This window comes from Nuphar pumila, chromosome 8, assembly GCF_984573655.1.
Source record: "Nuphar pumila chromosome 8, dmNupPumi1.hap1.1, whole genome shotgun sequence".
Classification (NCBI taxonomy): Eukaryota; Viridiplantae; Streptophyta; class Magnoliopsida; order Nymphaeales; family Nymphaeaceae; genus Nuphar; species Nuphar pumila.
Genome location: NC_143256.1, coordinates 54,760,090 through 54,777,146, shown reverse-complemented (window position 1 = coordinate 54,777,146; position 17,057 = coordinate 54,760,090). Strand labels below are relative to the sequence as shown.

Below are 17,057 nucleotides of genomic sequence, written 5' to 3'. Positions count from 1 at the left end.
AAAGCTTTGTTTCAAATTCATTTGATGTAAAAATGTGAATATTTTATCATCAAATTTTAGTACATCACCATTGATTTTTCTACCTCTTTAAAATGACATCTGAGTATAAAGATTCTTGATCAATGCATGTTTTTTATTGGATAAACAATGATAAACATATCTTATAGTTCAGATCTAGCATAAAACACGTAAGACTGATTTTTGGAGGGTCTTAAGAGTTACCTAATGAAAAAGAGGGCAGGATAATCCGAATTTCGCTATATTACATGAGTACCAACGATATATTACATGAGTACCAACGATATATTACATGAGTACCAAATTTCGAATTTTGCTTGAAAATAACCCGAATTTCGTTCGAATTTAAAGGTTGAATTTACAACTCTTTTCCACGTTTTGATTGTCTCGCCTCGACCTTGTCGATGAGACCTGGGTCAAGTCCAGACTCAAATATTTCAGTCTAAAAATCAAGCCTCAAACGATTTTTCTCCCATAGCCAATTTTTTGTCAGAATTATAAAATGACTAAGTACCGAAATACGCGATATTACATTCCTACCCCCTTAAAATAATTTCGTGCTCAAAATTAGAACGTACCGAATAAATGGGGGTAGTGTTATCTCAGTGTCTGTAATACGATCTGCAGATGCTCTCTGTGCTCTTCCACACTCTCCGAGTAGATAAGAATGTCATCTATGAACACAATGACAAACGAATCCAGCCATAAACTGAAAACCCGATTCATCAGGTCCATAAACGCTGCAGGGGCATTGGTGAGTCCAAAAGACATCACCAGGAATTCATAATGGCCATATCTGGACCTGAATGATGTATTCGAAATATCCTCCGTCTTTATTCTCAATTGGTGGTACCCAAAACGAAGGTCGATCTTCGAGAACAGTTTTGCCTTTCTTAGCTGATCGAACAAATCATCGATCCTAGGTAATGGGTACTTGTTCTTCACCGTCACTTGGTTTAACATAAGTCGATACAAAGTCACATTGAACCGTCCTTCTTGACAAAGAGGACTGATGCACCCAAGGGAGACACACTCGGCCTGATAAAACCCTTGTTAAGAAGCCCCTGTAATTGCTTCTTCAGTTCTACTAACTCTGCAGGTGCCATGCGATACGGGGCTCGAGAGATTGATGCCGTACCAGACACTAGCTCAATTGAGAACTCAATCTCTTGATGCGGTGGCAAACCCGACAAATCCTCGGGAAAGACATTCGGGAACTCACGAACAACGTCTAGCTGTTTTAAAGGTGTTGCTTGACTGTCCTGAGTGGACACGCTGGCCAAGAACACCATACAACCCTGCTTGTGGTACTTGGAGATCTTTAATGCAGAAACAATTTTCACCTCGCTTGCCGTTCCGGTCGAATGGAAAGACAACATGGACAAATCGGGACGCTCCAAGATAATTTTCTTTCTCCGACACTGGAGGGTAGCATTATGTCTTGACAACCAGTCAATACCCAGAATGACATCATAAAACGTCATATCTAGTATGAACAAGTCGGTAGACAGTTCATGCCCCTCGATAACAATGCAAACTGCCCGAAAATACTTTCTGCAGGAAGAGGATGCACCCATAGGTGACATCACATCAAGAGCCTTTTCAAGGCTAAAAGGAACCAATTCGAGCAATTTTGCAAACGAAGCAGAAATAAAACTATGGGTCACGCCCGAATCAAACATCACACACGCAAAGTGTTCGATGACTAAGAAGATACCTTCGATCAAGTCAGTCTGATCGCTCTGAGTAGCTGCTGTAGCCACGTAGACTCGCCCATTGGTCCTGCACTGACCTTGTTGCTGCTGAGGCCTCTGTTGCTGCTGCTGCGGTGGTTGCTACTACCGTTGTCCTCCCTGAGCCACTGGCTTGTTCGGACAAAATGGAGCGATGTGCCCTGATTGCTTTCACTAATAGCATACCCCCTTGAACATCGGGCAAAAGCCTAGTGGATGGCTCTTGCCGCACTTACGACATACTGGCAGGGCCTTTCCCTACTGCCTCTGCTGCTGGGGTCGACCCTGCTACGTGCCCTGCTGTCGCCCATCACGGGTCCGCTGCTTCTTGCCGCCATGCACTTTCCCGCCTGCAGATGGGTTCTTTCTCGTCCCGCCCGAAGAACCATCTCCGTTGCCACCCCCCTTGTGAAATGTGGTCCTGGACATTTCCCAGTCCTCTATCAGGACTGTGGATGTGGTCCTGGACCTTTCCCAATCCTCTGTCAAGACTGTGACCGACTCTATCACATGGGTCAAGGTAGTAGGCCGGCTCATTAGCACACGATTCCGCAGTTCGTCCTTTAACCTGCATACATAATTCATCGCTCTCGCCTTCTCATTCTTGAAGAGGCTCGAGCAGTACCTTTCGAGGTTCCAGAATCTAGTGGTGTAGTCCACCAGACTCATGGTCCCCTGAGTCAAGTCAAGGAACTTCTGCTGCATCTAGTCCTCGGCGTAAGAGGGAAAGTATGCGTCCAGAAACTCCTCTCTGAAAACTTTTCGTGGAATCTCGTCAATGTCGGCGAACTTCACCTTTCGCAGGGTGTCCCACCACTTCTTGGCATCATCCTTCAGACGATATGTGCCAAATGGTGTCTTCCTGTCCTTGGGGAAAGGTAGGACGTCAGACGTCCGCTCCATCTCCTCGACCCAGCCCTCTGCTGCCTCGCCTTGCCCGCAAAAGTCTGCGGGTCCAATTTCAGGAACCTCTCGAAGGAGACGCCTCCTACGTTCGGAATAACCTCAACAGGTGTAATACCTGTGAATTCTAGCAGGTAAATAAACTAAAGCTAATTTTTTTATTGTTATCCGTAGGTGGATCTCAGAAATTCTATTTGGATCCTCAATATTCAGGTTAGTATTGATATTGGATCCGTAATGATTTATTTGGATCCAGATTTGCTCACATGAAGTAAAAAACAAATAAATTTAAAGTAAACTATGAGAGGATCCGTAAGTTGGATCCATTTGGATCCGACCTGCGGATCCACCTTGCGAAGACCAATGGATCCATTTCACAAGAAATCGTGGATCCGAAGTCTAAACCGCGTCCGGATCCCGGATCCACGTTCATCGTGGATCCAACATTAAAGAGCCACCCCAGATCCACGCTGAAGGTGGATCCAGCATCGCGGGGTTCAGACCCGGACCCGGTTGCACTAAAATGAATAGGGTTAAAGAATCATGCTTAGGGCACTCTTCTTTCAAGTTTGTTGCGGAGGAGAGCGTAACCTCCAGAGGTCACCTCTTGTTAAAAGGAGGAGAAGACCTCGCCCTTCTTGATCTTACCCTCTCTGTTTCACTCCTCTAACGCTCGCCTCCCTCTCTATTATTCTTGCACACGCCGGCAAGAGCTCCGTCATCGGCAAGCCTCCCGGCCACCTGCTGCCGTCATCGCCTGCCACCAGAATCGCCGACGACCTTCTTTTTGCAGCAACATCAACCACCTTCTCCTCCAATCGCCAGGAGCAGGTAGTTTTTTGTGCTTTTAGTTGTTGGTATTGATTGTTATCGGTATATGTTGGGTCGGTCGAGCAAGAAAACCGATTTCTTTTGTAAAGTCGGCGGTTTTGGATGGGGGTTTCGTGGCTGCCGGAAAACCCTTGTCCGTGAAATTGGGTTTTCCTGTAATCATGTCAGCCGAGCTTGAGATCCATGGATGGATTTCTTACCTGGTTGATAATGGGTCGAGCATATGGTGGATGGTTCGAAAAACCCCAAATCAATTGATTTGGGGATATCAGTTGCTCGAGTAGAAAGACTAAATCCAGCTAGGGAATATGGGGTTAATCGGTTGATCTTTACATTAGAGAGGGTAGGAAATGTTGTGTTCTCATTGTATATCCATGCTGTTCCAATTCTTTTTTTGTATTCGATTATGGCAAGGGGTTTCTTTTTCAATTCATATGAGGAGTATTATGGATAAACTAATTTAAGCATGAATATAGGTGGGGAAGAAATAGAAATCCGAGTTCAAAAGCTATATATATACCTACACTTATTATTCATGAGTATTAATTTCCCTATCCTGGTAAATCTGAATAGATACTTAGATACATGCCAGGGTTGTCAGTTTACATAAAACCTGATTTTTTGCATGTTACATTTATGTGCATTGCACAATATAAATTGTTAGGAGGATTACAGATAGATTCTGATTTTGTGGGATTATAAATGGCATATGTTTTCCTTAGTGTAAAGTTGTTTGTGTGATTATTGTTTGATAATTATTTTGTTGATTCTCATCCAATCCGATTACCTAATACTTTGTTCTTTGAACTGTAAACAAATTTGATTTCTATGAGATGTGTTCTGTCATCAAACCAGGGTTTTTATTATTATAATGACTATATGTCTGTGTGCTGACTATATCAAATCTGTTCCTATGCTGGTTTATTAAATGACATCAAGTCTGATTTCGTGTGATCATGTACTGTCTTACAGAGTTGTATATCATTAAAGCATGAATACTTTAAGAATAATTTCTTGGTAATCACATGAATGATCAAGGTCTGAAACTTTAGGGTGTTCGGTAGACACTGGATTTGGGTTTCCCCTGAGAAGTTGATTTTGGAATTGTAATGGAATCACTATGCATGTTTAGTTGTTTGTGTATGCATTCATTCTTATTGCGTCAGATCAACCTGATGAATAGGCTGCAATGTATCATAAACTGCTCAACAACATCTACTGTTATTGTTAGCATTGATTGGGCTGCAATATATTACTTACTGATCAACAACAGTTGGTTTAGAGACAGATTAAACTTCCATTGAATTTATTTGGTGTGTTGTGCATAAAATTGATATTGGTATGAACCAGTTATAACACCATTGAGATTATATGGTATGATTTCAAGTGAACCATTTGGGTTTTTACCTAACACATAAGCACCAATGGGGGTACTTGAGTCCGATGGTTTGTGGACAATGGAAATTGGGTATGTCAAGAAAACTTAAACTTAAATGATGTATGCCTGACTGGTTTAAAGGTACCAGGGCATCAATGGTTGTGTTGTAGAGTTGGTAACACGTGAGAATATTTGATTTTTTTGTTAATATGTTATTGCTTTTGTACAGGTGCATACACGATATGAATGTGTGCAGCTCCGAACATTTAATTTCTATATCCGGATGATGTTCATGTGTGTGGATGTGAATACATGAAAAGTTTCATGTACCTACATTTATGAGACATGTTTGATTATCGTGCATCTATGAATTGGTTTCCAGTACATGTGCATATATGAAATCGATGTGTGTTTGGCATGTAAAATCATGCATAAATGCTCGCATGTACTTATGAATTTTGGACGAATGTATGTGTGTTAAGTGGTTACATGAAAGCACTTGCACATGGATGGTGAACACATGCATATGATTACAGTAACTCACGTACATTGTTAAATTGGTTTGGATGGATGTGTATTTGGAGGCATGCTGGCCTCATTGCATAAATTGCAAGTTATGATTTTTGTATATGATGCATCGATGGTCTAAATGAATCATCGCAGGCCTGGAGAACCTTGAGTTTTGGTTCACTTTTTAGTTAATTGTTTAAATGCATAACAAAAATCATATTTTATATTATTGTTCTATATTGCACTGTTCAATGTGTTTCCACGGGCTGGAGTCTCGTAAGGGTTCTCGTAGGGGTAGATGCGAACTTTTTCCTTGTTTTTGCATGTGGAATTGCAAAACTCAATAATTGGCTCTTAATAAAAAGATAATGGATAAGAACAGTGTAATATACGTTCTGGGATATCTCATCTAGAGTATGAGAATCTTAGAGATCCGGTCTTGGGGAGACTATGAAGATACAAAAACTCTGTGTGCTATAATTTTGTCCCCTGAACCCGATATTGAGGTTCTTTCTCCTGGGTACGGTTTTAGGGAGAGTCCGCCACTTTACTCGAGAGTTGTGTGTTTGACACAGTTGTTGTTTATGGTACCAAGGAAGTGGCACATGTGGGCGTGAGGTATCCCTTGTGTCCCCGACATTAGATGTGAAGGTCTAATGTTCCGATTGATGATGCTGTTTCCTGATATCAGTCGATGGCTATGTTGGAACCCAGTAATAAAATACAAATTGTGTGCTAAGCTATCCTGTGAACCTACTTAACCTCGGGGATTGTACCCGTTCAGTGTATCCGCGGGCAACGATAATTAAAAAGCGGAACTTAAAGTTGCGTGCATTTAATAGGGCATGCATATGGAAAGGAAAAAAAAAACTTAAAGGTAAAATAATAAAGGAATTCACGCATTGAAAATGGTATCATGCATTTTCCTGCTATGCATTAGATCATGCATATGTTATCTGCTCTCTTAATTGTTATCTATTTGGTGAATACATGATATTTAATTTCTAGTGCATGTTAAATGCCCTGTTCTACTTGAACTGTAATTCATGGTATTGATTTATGGCATAATGGATGCATCATATTGTAAGAACGCTTACCTGAATTATGTAATTGTCATAATTGCATTCCTCTGAATCATTGTATGAATTCGTGGTTATGGGATATTTAAATGATTGCTATTGATGATACTTGCCAGATTGCTTCTGACAAATTGATGACTGTTGTAGCGTAGTTCTTTACTTATTCTTGTATGTGTTGAAAATCACATTCGGCACCCACACCATATACTTGATACATGATATATCTGCAAGAAAAATTACAGAAATTCCTACTTAGACAGTTGTAGTCTAATTCCTATAAATTTTCAGATGAAGAGTTGGATTTAGGAGCGACTGCGGGATGAGGCTTCGATCGAGATTTTTGGATTTATTGTTCCAAGGATAGTGTGAGAACTCTGATCTTAATTTTCATTGATATTGAAATGAAAAAAATGTTTTGGTCTTGCTCCATCTGTAATGTTCTGTAATGCTTAGCCCTATGGTATGACTGGTTTCCGCTGTATTGAAAAAAAAATATTCCGCATTTTCAAAGAGTATGGATTGGGGTCGTTACAACAGGAGGGTCACACACAACTGCCTGCGTAGCTTGTGCCACCTCCGCAGCCTGTGTCGCCTGCACAGCCTGCGTCGCCTGCGCAGCCTCAGCCTGCATAGCCTGCGCTGCCTGCACCGCCTGTGCTGTCTCCGTCGCCTGAGCCGTCATGGTCTCGGTAAGGGTGTGGATGACTTCCATCATGAAATTGCTCTGCTCCTGCCAGTTCGCGGGAGCACCAATGAAAGATAAAGCACCTCTACGTGAATACGACATCTACAACACATATTTTTCGCACAAAATTAGACCCGTAGAAACACGTAGAACATCTACAACACACGTGAATATCGGGTTCAGAGGTCAAAGTAAAGCACACAAAGTTTTTGTATCCTCATGGTCTCCCAAAACTAAACCTTTAAGATGCTCATTCTTTTGATGAAAGATCTCAGTTCATGTATTACAGTGTTCTTATTCATTATCTTTTTATTTAAAAGTCATTATTAAGTTTTACAATTCAATATGTAAAATCAAAAACAAAAACTCGCATCTACCCTGATGAGAACCATCACGGGTTTTCCGCCCGTGAAAACACGTAGAACAGTGCGATATACTGCAATAAAAGTAAATGTGATCTTTGCGATGCATAAAGAAAGAGCAAGCCAAAACTTAGGGCCTACCAAGCCCATGATGATTCATCACGATCATCGATGCACCCTAAGCAAAAACCATAACAACATGCCATATATGAAATAAATCACACATCTTCTAGATGCACGTTCATATAGGAAAATTTCAACCATGCTCATGAACCAAGAATAATTAAAGCTTGTTTATGTTTAGTTCACATGATAGTAACACGTGCAAGTTTTCATGTAATGCACATACTTAATTCAATGGCATGCTTTCATTCATTGTGCATAAGTATGTTAATTGCATATTATCAACGTATGCTTCCATTTGATTCACATTCATGTCCATTATATGATTTCAGTCAATGCATTGATTCATGTCATCTGTATACTTACATTGCCGACACATATTCATATCAAAGCATAATTTTTTTAAGTGGGCATACACTTGTCAATGAACTGTTTCCTTTTTTTTTTTTTGAAATAAGCATACACACCAAAATGCACATTGTTATCAAGTGTATACTTAACTGTAAACATGTACACAACACATGATAAAAATTTTGTAAAACAAGGATCCAGCACCCAGGTATATATATACATTTGTTTTTATTTTTTACACCCTGCTGCCCAGCCGAGCACCACTTGGCTGGGTCCAAAGCTTCAGCCAGGCCTGGCAGACCAGGCCGGGCAAGACTGGTACACGCTGGGGCAGGTCAGACCAGCTTGGCCAGACCTCGCAGGCCCCACACCTAACACAAAAAAATATTTATTTTAATATATATATATATATATATATATATATATATATATATATATATATATATATATTGACAGCTTACACCCAGCCGACCTGGTCGGCTGGGCCTGGTCTGGGCAGACTCTGGCCGGACCTGGCAATGGGCTGCCAGGCCTGTCCCAGTCTGGCCCAAGGGCTGGACTGAGTCCGGCCAGTCCCTGCCAGCCCGGGTTAGCTGAGCCACCCCAGCTGAATCCATAGGCTGGGCCTGACAGCGCATGCACAGTTCCAGCCGATGGGCCTGTGTGCATGCTGTCAGGACTAGGCAACCCCTCTGACATAGCTGAAAACAAAGATTAGATACAATTTTTTTTTTTTAACTTGCAAGGGTCACGTTCATATGTGCTTACAACACAAATCCAAACCTATGCATATTCAGACTACCATATGAACAATAAGTATATTGAAGATGCTTTTTCAATGATGCACAAATGTATTTAATGTTTTCAGCAAGCACATCGTTACACGTTTTTTTTTTCTGAAAAATAGCATGCATATACCATGATTTCAACATATAGTTTGGCGCATTTATTCAGTCCATGACATGATTCACCCATAGAACTCGATTCCCACAAGAACAAGGCATTAAACGGATGCATATGCAATACTTAGAAATTCTATTTTAACACAGAAATAAGTAAAAGAGTCAAAAAACACATGCATGAAAAGGGATCCATAGATACTATTTCGTATATCATAGAGTTATCACATAGATCCACTATTTCACCATGATTTTTTATCATGGTATAACATGAGAATCAAATCGTATTAGATTTCTCACTTATGTCAAAAGAAGAACCCATACCTTTGATAAGAATAAAAAAAATAGAGAAAATCAATGGTGGAAAAGGTGCTGTTGGAGAAGAGGAACCCTCTTCCTCTCCTCTCCTTTCTCTCTCTCTCTCTTTCCCTTTTTCCTCGGTTCTCTCTCTCTCTTTCTCTCTTTTATCTAAGTAAAGAATGGGAGAGGGGGTGACATCCCCCCCCCCCCTTTTCTCCAGCTCTCTCTAAGAGAGTTCCCAAAAGGTGGAACTCTCCTTCTCTTAGTTTCCTAATTTTTCTAAATACTACCAGATGTTGACTTTTTCACATTTAGTAGTTTTTCTAACTTTGTAAAACTCTTAAAACTCTTTTTAAGTAAGTGTGAGGGCTCTTTTAAGGAGTCTCTCTCAGTCCTAAAATAAAAATTCGGAATTGATATTATTTAATTCATTAATTATTAAATATTAATTAATTAAAAATATCTAAAAACTTCAAAAAATAACTAAATTAACCCTAAAGGCTCCCTAACCTTATTTAAACCCAAAATAAAGCTTTATATTCAATTTAAAGTTAGAAAAACATTGGGCTTGATTTGGATCCAGATCCAAGATCCAAACCCATACCCAAAACAAAAAATGGAGCAAGACTTGAATCAAATCAAGATTTAAGTAGGACCTAAATAGAACCAAATCCAAAAAAAATCAGATTCATGGGATATAGATGTGCCAAGTATGAAGACTTGAGCTTTGATATCCAACTGAGACGTGGAGGAGGTCAATGCTAAGTCGTGGAGACTTAAGCGAATATTCAAATCACAGCCCTGAAGAGGCTTACGCTAAGTCGTGCAGACTTGGGCGGGATATGCCAATCACAACCTTTAAGAGGCTTACACTAAGTCATGAAGACTTAGCGAAGTGTTCAACTCATAGCCCTGTGGAGGCTCCTGCGATATACGCTAAGTCATGAAAACTTGAGCGTCGTTGTTGTGAGCTATGACCCTGAGCGATCAATGCATTTACTTGAATTGAATGGATGCGTGGATGATTGCTTGCTTACCAGACCATCAGTAGTTCTGACCCCGTTTAATGGGGATTTCAGGTGTTGGACCTGCGTTGCGATATGCAGAGCAAGGCGGCATTGAGTTCCAGGGTTTCTTTAGACAGGTTTGTACTGCTTCCTTTATTAAACCAAATACTGCTTTTTCCAAGCAGTGATGTTTATAATAAACAAATGGTTTTGATAAATGGAACACTTTGGTGGTCAATGAGAGCTTAGTCACATACCTGTGACTTGCCCGAAGTTTTTAAAAATTAATGACTCATTATTGTCTGATTCTACTGCTAAAAGCTTTTCTAAGTTTCACTACAAAGAAAAAAAAAGAAATTCATGAAAATTTTAACTTAGCTTTGTTTTGGAAATCCGAGGCGTTGCATTTAGGGTTTAGGGCTTAGGGTTTGGGGCTTAGGGTTTAGGTTTTAGGGTTTAGGGCTTAAGGCTTAGATCTTAGGGGTTAGGGTTTAGGGCTTAGGGTTTAGGACTTAGGGCTTAAGCTTAGGGTTTAGGGCGGCTTTCGGGATATGGTTTAGGGCTTAGGGTTTAGAGCTTAGGGTTTAGGGCTTAGGGTTTGGGGCTTAGGGTTTAGGTTTTAGGGTTTAGGGCTTAAGGCTTAGATCTTAGGGGTTAGGGTTTAGGGTTTAGGACTTAGGGCTTATGCTTAGGGTTTAGGGCGGCTTTCGGGATATGGTTTAGGGCTTAGGGTTTTGAGCTTAGGGTTTAGGGCTTAGGGTTTAGGACTTAAGACTTAGGGCTTAGGGTTTAGGGCTTAGGGTTTAGTGTAACGCCCAAAAATTTCAACTTGTACTTACGAAAAAAAAATTAATGAAATCCTTTCGAAATTCAAAGTTTTTAAAACTAAAGTTTGGCGGAAGCAAATTCTCTTTTTAAAAAGAAAACAAGTTGATACTTCTGAGCGTGTTAGCATATAAATCCAGCAAAAATGTTTGTAACGAAACAATGAGTGAGCAAAAGGTAGATTTTACTGATAAACATTTCAGTCTGTACAATGCTGGGGGTTTTCTTTCCCTCAGAGCAAAAGCCCAAAACCCAAAACAAGCAGCCAGGATGCCAGAAAGAAGCGTGAGGCCTCAATCCATGTTGTATCGTGCCACCGGCTGTATGGAGAACCTACTCATCACCTGCACCCATAAAATGAGTCAGTTTTGCAAAAAACTGGTAAGTACGCAAAAAGACCAGAAAGAACAACAACTAATATAAAGCATACTCATAACTATGCAGGCCATAATAATTTGATTCCACAGGCAGAGAGCAAGTAACTAGCCACAAGCCGTTATAACAGAACTAACCATAAGCAGTTATATCAAAGCTAACCATGCAGTTATAACATAACTGACCATAAGCAGTTATATCAAGGCTAACCATGCCGTTATAACAAAGCTAACTATAAGCAGTTATAACAAAACTAATCATGAGCAATTATATTAAGGCTAACCATGCAATTATAACAAAGCTAACTATAAACAATTATAACAAAACTAATCATGAGCAGTTATATCAAGGCTAACCATGCAGTTATAACAAAGCTAACTATAAGCGGTTATAACAAAACTAATCATGTATGCCATTAACTATCACAAGTAGTAAGGTAAAGTAGGTAACCAAGATCAAGAGCAATGAATTATCGTAACATCACCAAAGTGCAAGTCTAACTGTAGTGTGAGCAGATTATATTTCGTTCTGATTATTAGCTGGCCATTGTAGGTATGCACAAGGCACAAAACGTAGAAACAACCGCCATCAATCCGGGGATCTATTATGCTATGTATTTTATACTACCCCGAATGACTGACTGAGTCTGCTCCTAAGGGGACGGTCAATGACCAAGAGAGTAACTCCCCAAAGGCATAAAAGGCCTATGGATGCATCCAACTTCTGCAGAAGTGCCAGACGACTACCATTTGGGATAATTATGGTAGCCCCTTTCTCCTAACTCCGATGACTGCGGAAGCCGAGTCATTTGCCTGAAATAGCCATTAATGGCCTGTACATCAGAGTTTTTGTACTATCCATTATCTCTCTTGATGAACCGTGTCGAACAGGCATGACGGGAGTTTCTTAACCGCCGACCCTTCTACGTGCTCTGGTCTATTAGACCTACTTGAACATCTTACCTGTGAAGACACATAGTCACAATTTAGTGAAATTCAACCATTGTGCTCATTGCATGCCATGACATTCATCAACCTCTCGCACTACTCATCGTAGTACCACACAACGTCACTATCAAAGGATGCGACTACGATGGTAGCCAAGGGCTACTCAAAAGCACCCAAAACTAGTCCAATCATGTAAGCATTTTAGAGAAAATCCAAAGTCCCGATAGAATATGTTTTCTCGAGATCAGAGCATCGGTGCTCGATTTCGCATCTTTATCTTAAAGAGTGATCATCGATACACATGTACTCGCACCTTGCGAAGTTTTGCCCTCGAAGCAATCGTAAGAGGCAAAACTTTGCATCTTATACGGCAAAGCCCAAAAGTAGACAACATAAGGATGTAGTAGCAATTATACAAATAAAGCAAGAAGTAAAGCAATAATTAAAGACATGAGCGTAAATATAAGCAAGAGAGTAAACAAAGCCTGACTGCATAAAGCGCGACGACAACAGAATGAAAAGTACCAAAATTAAAAGTGTAAAGTAAATAACCATGGCGCATAAAGCGCGGGGCAACAGAAAGGAAAGTGCAGAAATTTAAAAGCAGAAAGTAAAAGCTATGGCGCATAAAACGTGAGGCAACAGAAAGAAAAGTGCAGAAATTTAAAAACGGAAAGTAAAAGCCATGGCGCATAAAGCGCGGGGCAATAGAAAGGAAAGTGTAGAAAAAAGTAAAGACATAAATTAAAAGCCTGGGCACATAAAGCGTGGCAGCAACATAAAGAAAAGTGCACAAAGGAGATGATGCTATGAAGCTGACACTCTTTCCGTTCTCTCTGAAGGATAAGACGAAGTATTGGTTCAAGACCTTGAACCCGGGGCAAATCGAGACATGAATTCAATTGCAGCAGGAATTACTTAGGAAGTATTTTTCCATTGGTCGCACAAACCAATTTAGGCGAGTCATCACTAGCTTTTCGGAGATGGATGGTGAGCAATTTCACGAGACATGGGAATGTATGAAGGACCTGCTTAGGAAATGCCCACATCATCAGGTGCCTAGGTGGCAGATAGTTCAAAGCTTTTATGATGGTCTTTCCGAGAGGAACAAACAGATGATAGATTCGTCATGTGGTGGTATGTTTATGTTGAAGAATGAAGACGAAACGTGGGGGTTATTTGAGACATTAGCTAAAAACTCCCAGCCTGTCGAGAAAACAGAGAGGGGCGGGCGCTTTGCCTCTGCCGAAAAAGCTACAGACGGCAGGGTCATCACCTCTGCTTGCTGGGGGAAGCACCGTGGCAAGGGGCGAAGCCCCCTCCGAGCCGACAGGTCCCGCCTGCCGGCGAAGAAGAAGAAGACAGGGCAGGGGGGGCGGGGGGTATGGCCGTCAGGCCGAGCCCAGCCTTGCCCGTTGGATAGAAAGGAAAACGAGGAGGGACCGAGCCCCTTCACTGTCACCCGTACCCCGAGCGAGAGAGGGAAAGGGGCTTGACGCCCTCCCCTCTGTCGTAGATGGGGAAGAAAATGAAGAAGAGAGAGAGAGAGAGAGAGAGAGAGAGAGAGAGAGAGAGAGAGAGAGAGAGAGAGAGAGAGAGAGACGGCGGGGTTGTCGTCGCCAGTGGTTGGAAACCGAACGGTAGACGAGAGGGAAGAGGACAAATGGGAGGGAGAAGGGGAGGTCGCCGGCGAGGGCCCCGACAAGGGGAACTCGAGGCGGCATCGGTGGGGGGAAATCGGCCGAGTTCGCCGTAGCGCGAGGGCAGAGAGGAGAAGGAGAGGGTCGACGGTGGTCGCCGGCAACAAAGAGAGAGAGAGAGAGAGGTGGGAGGCGAGGGAGATTGACAGATGGGGGAGGGGGCTTGCCGCCTAACCCTCCCCCTGCGTAACCATTTAAGGACGCAGGGCGGTGCCCCTTCCCCAATGCTTTCTTGGATCCGGGTCGGGTCTAGATCCGGATCCGACTTGGGTCCAACTAATTAGATTTTTTTTCACGTGGATTTTACAGAATATTCCTTCCTAATAGATTTGACCTCAAAACCTATTGAATGTCATATTGAATGTGACTTTGACAATGATCAAAGTACTATTGATCTCGAGCACAATGACAATAATGAAGGCCATAGGGATGTTAGTTTACAATACTCTAGGTGAAGAGAGTCAAATCTTCCATGTGCACTAGAAAAATATTCCGAAGTATCCACCAGACGGTCATCCCGAGTTTCGAGGCCTCCTAGAAAATTTGTGTCATACGGATCCTTTTCACCAACATATAGGGCAGTTATTGCATTAATACACTCATATGAGGAACCATCATCCTATTCTCAAGCCAAAAATCATCTGGAATGGGTAGAAGCCATGAAAACTGAGTTAGATGCACTCGAAAAGGCTTCTACTTGGACTATTCAAGATCTTCCTCTAGCTAAGAAACCTATAGGCTGACGATGGGTCTACAAAGTTAAAACCAAGAGTGATGAAACTCTTGAAAGATATAAAGCCCGATTGGTGGCCAAAGGCTATGCCCAAGAATATGACATCAATTATAAAGAAACCTTTGCCCAGTTGCTCGACCACCGTTAGAACCTTAATTGCTTTGTCTTCCATTAGAAACTTGCCCATATTTCAGATGGATGTCAAAAATGCATTTTTAAATGGTAAGTTAGTTGAAGAAGTGTACATGAAAGCCTCACCCAGTATTAGTATTCCCAAGGGTAAAGTTCTTTGATTAGAAAAGGCTCTTTATGGTCTTAAACAAACACAAAAAGCTTAGTATGATAGGTTTAGTCAGGTAATGATTAATATTGGTTTTCAATCCTTTTTTACTGATACTGCGCAAACGAATAAGTGAGGGAGAGAGAGACGGAAGGAAAAGGAAAAGGAAAAGGAGAAGAAGAAGAAGAAGAAGAAGAAGAAGAAGAAGAAGAAGAAGAAGAAGAAGAAGAAGAAGAGAAAAAGTGTGCGTACCTGGAGGTTGCTGGTGGCGGTGGGTTGTCGGGGGGTCTCCGGCGAGCAGAAACGAGAGAGACAAAGTCAGGGACGAGAGGGTGAGAGAGCGAGGGGGGGTCCGGGGGAGAGAGAGAACGGGAGAGCAGAGGGGAAAGGGGGTTTCTATTTAAAACCCCTCCCCTGCCTCGCTGTCTTTAGAAGGCACGATGGAGGCGGTGGCCTCAGGTTGGGTCCGGGTCTGGATCTGACCCGAATCCAAGTTTTTTTTTCAGGTTTTACAGACTGCATGTGTAACCAGGATTTCATAGCCCATGTACACATGATATACGTATACCCATTCAGTCATGCATGATTCATAATAAACAACCATGCTTTTACAGATTTTCAGATTAGGCATGCATCTACAAACAACTCCAATTACAAGAATACATACATCTACTTTTTTTTACATTTAAGATTTCACGTGCCCTAAATTTGGGCCAGATTCGCGCATGTTATAAACATGGTAAATCTGCCTTGATTTAGGGATTCTCGAATACTAACACGATTATATGTGTTTTCGCCAAAATAAATTCTAAAAATGAGAAGCATAAAACCCATATTAGACTAAATATCTAGATTTACTCTTTTCCCATGAATATTTACTAAAATCTTGCATGGAAATCAAATCCATGCCCTTTTTCTCATTTGAAACAAGAAAAGACTTGTACATTGACCGTAGATTTAAAAAGAATTAAGAACGGATGGTGGAAATGTCGGATGATTGAAGAAGAAAGCCCTCTTCTTCTTCCTTTCTTCCCTCTTTTCCTCTCTTTTTCCTCTCTCTCTCTCCCTCTTTCTCCCTTTTCTCCTTCTCTTTATCTTTTTTTTAAGTATATATAGGTTTCTTCTAGGGAGTGATGCCCCCCCTCTCCAGCCCCTTCTAGATGGACTCGAGATAGAGGGTTTCCCTTTTTGGGACTCTCACACCCTAGACTTCCAAAAATTTTGAAATTCCTTTTTAAGTTGACTTTTCAAAGTTTCATTTTAAATAGACTTTCTAAAACCTTCTTAAGTCTTTTTAAGCATATATAAAGACTCTATCAAGGAGTCCTAAACAACCATAAAAATTAAATTTTGGAATTAATTAAAATTAATTAATCAATTAATTATTTATTAAATAATAAATAAATGTCCAAACGCTTCCAAAAGTTGCCATATTAATTTGGTAAACTTCTTAACATTAATTAACTTCAATTTAAAGTATGTGAAGAGTATGAATTCCACGACGGGAACAACCATGATGGCACTGAGAGAACTACCTCGTCGAAACGAGGAACCTAGTCCGAACGAGACTCAAGTTTAACCCAAACCTTAACGGAAGATACCTCGTGGAGCGAGGTTTAAGCTTAACCCTTAACCTGAAGAGGACGACCGTACAGAATCCTTGAATGAAGAAACCATGATGAGACCTTCGGAGTTTGGACGAACAAATCCGAGAGGGGTTTGCGAAAGGAAGAAAGGGGATTTCCTAAAGCTTGGAAAAAGGATGATCTTGGGCGCCTAATTGCCGAGACTAAATCAACTTTTAAAATTGATGATCTTCCGCAGAAAATTCAGGTTTGACCCTTAACCTGAGCGGGTAGTACCTCGAAGAACTGAAAATTCGTGGGCATGAATTTAGATATGGATCCAAGATCCAAATCCATCTCCAAAAATCCAAATGGGTCTTGGGCTGAATCAATACCAGATTAATATGCATCTTGGATAGAGTCCAGATCCATATTAATTTCGATCAAATCCAT

The 17,057-nt window shown here is 41.1% G+C and overlaps 1 protein-coding gene across 3 annotated transcripts in view; it reads left to right on the top strand.

Annotated features, from left to right (window-relative positions):
- Positions 1 to 17,057, top strand: part of LOC149829939 (putative pre-mRNA-splicing factor ATP-dependent RNA helicase DEAH4) — a 149,889-nt gene that overhangs the window by 54,297 nt on the left and 78,535 nt on the right. The window lies entirely within an intron of this gene.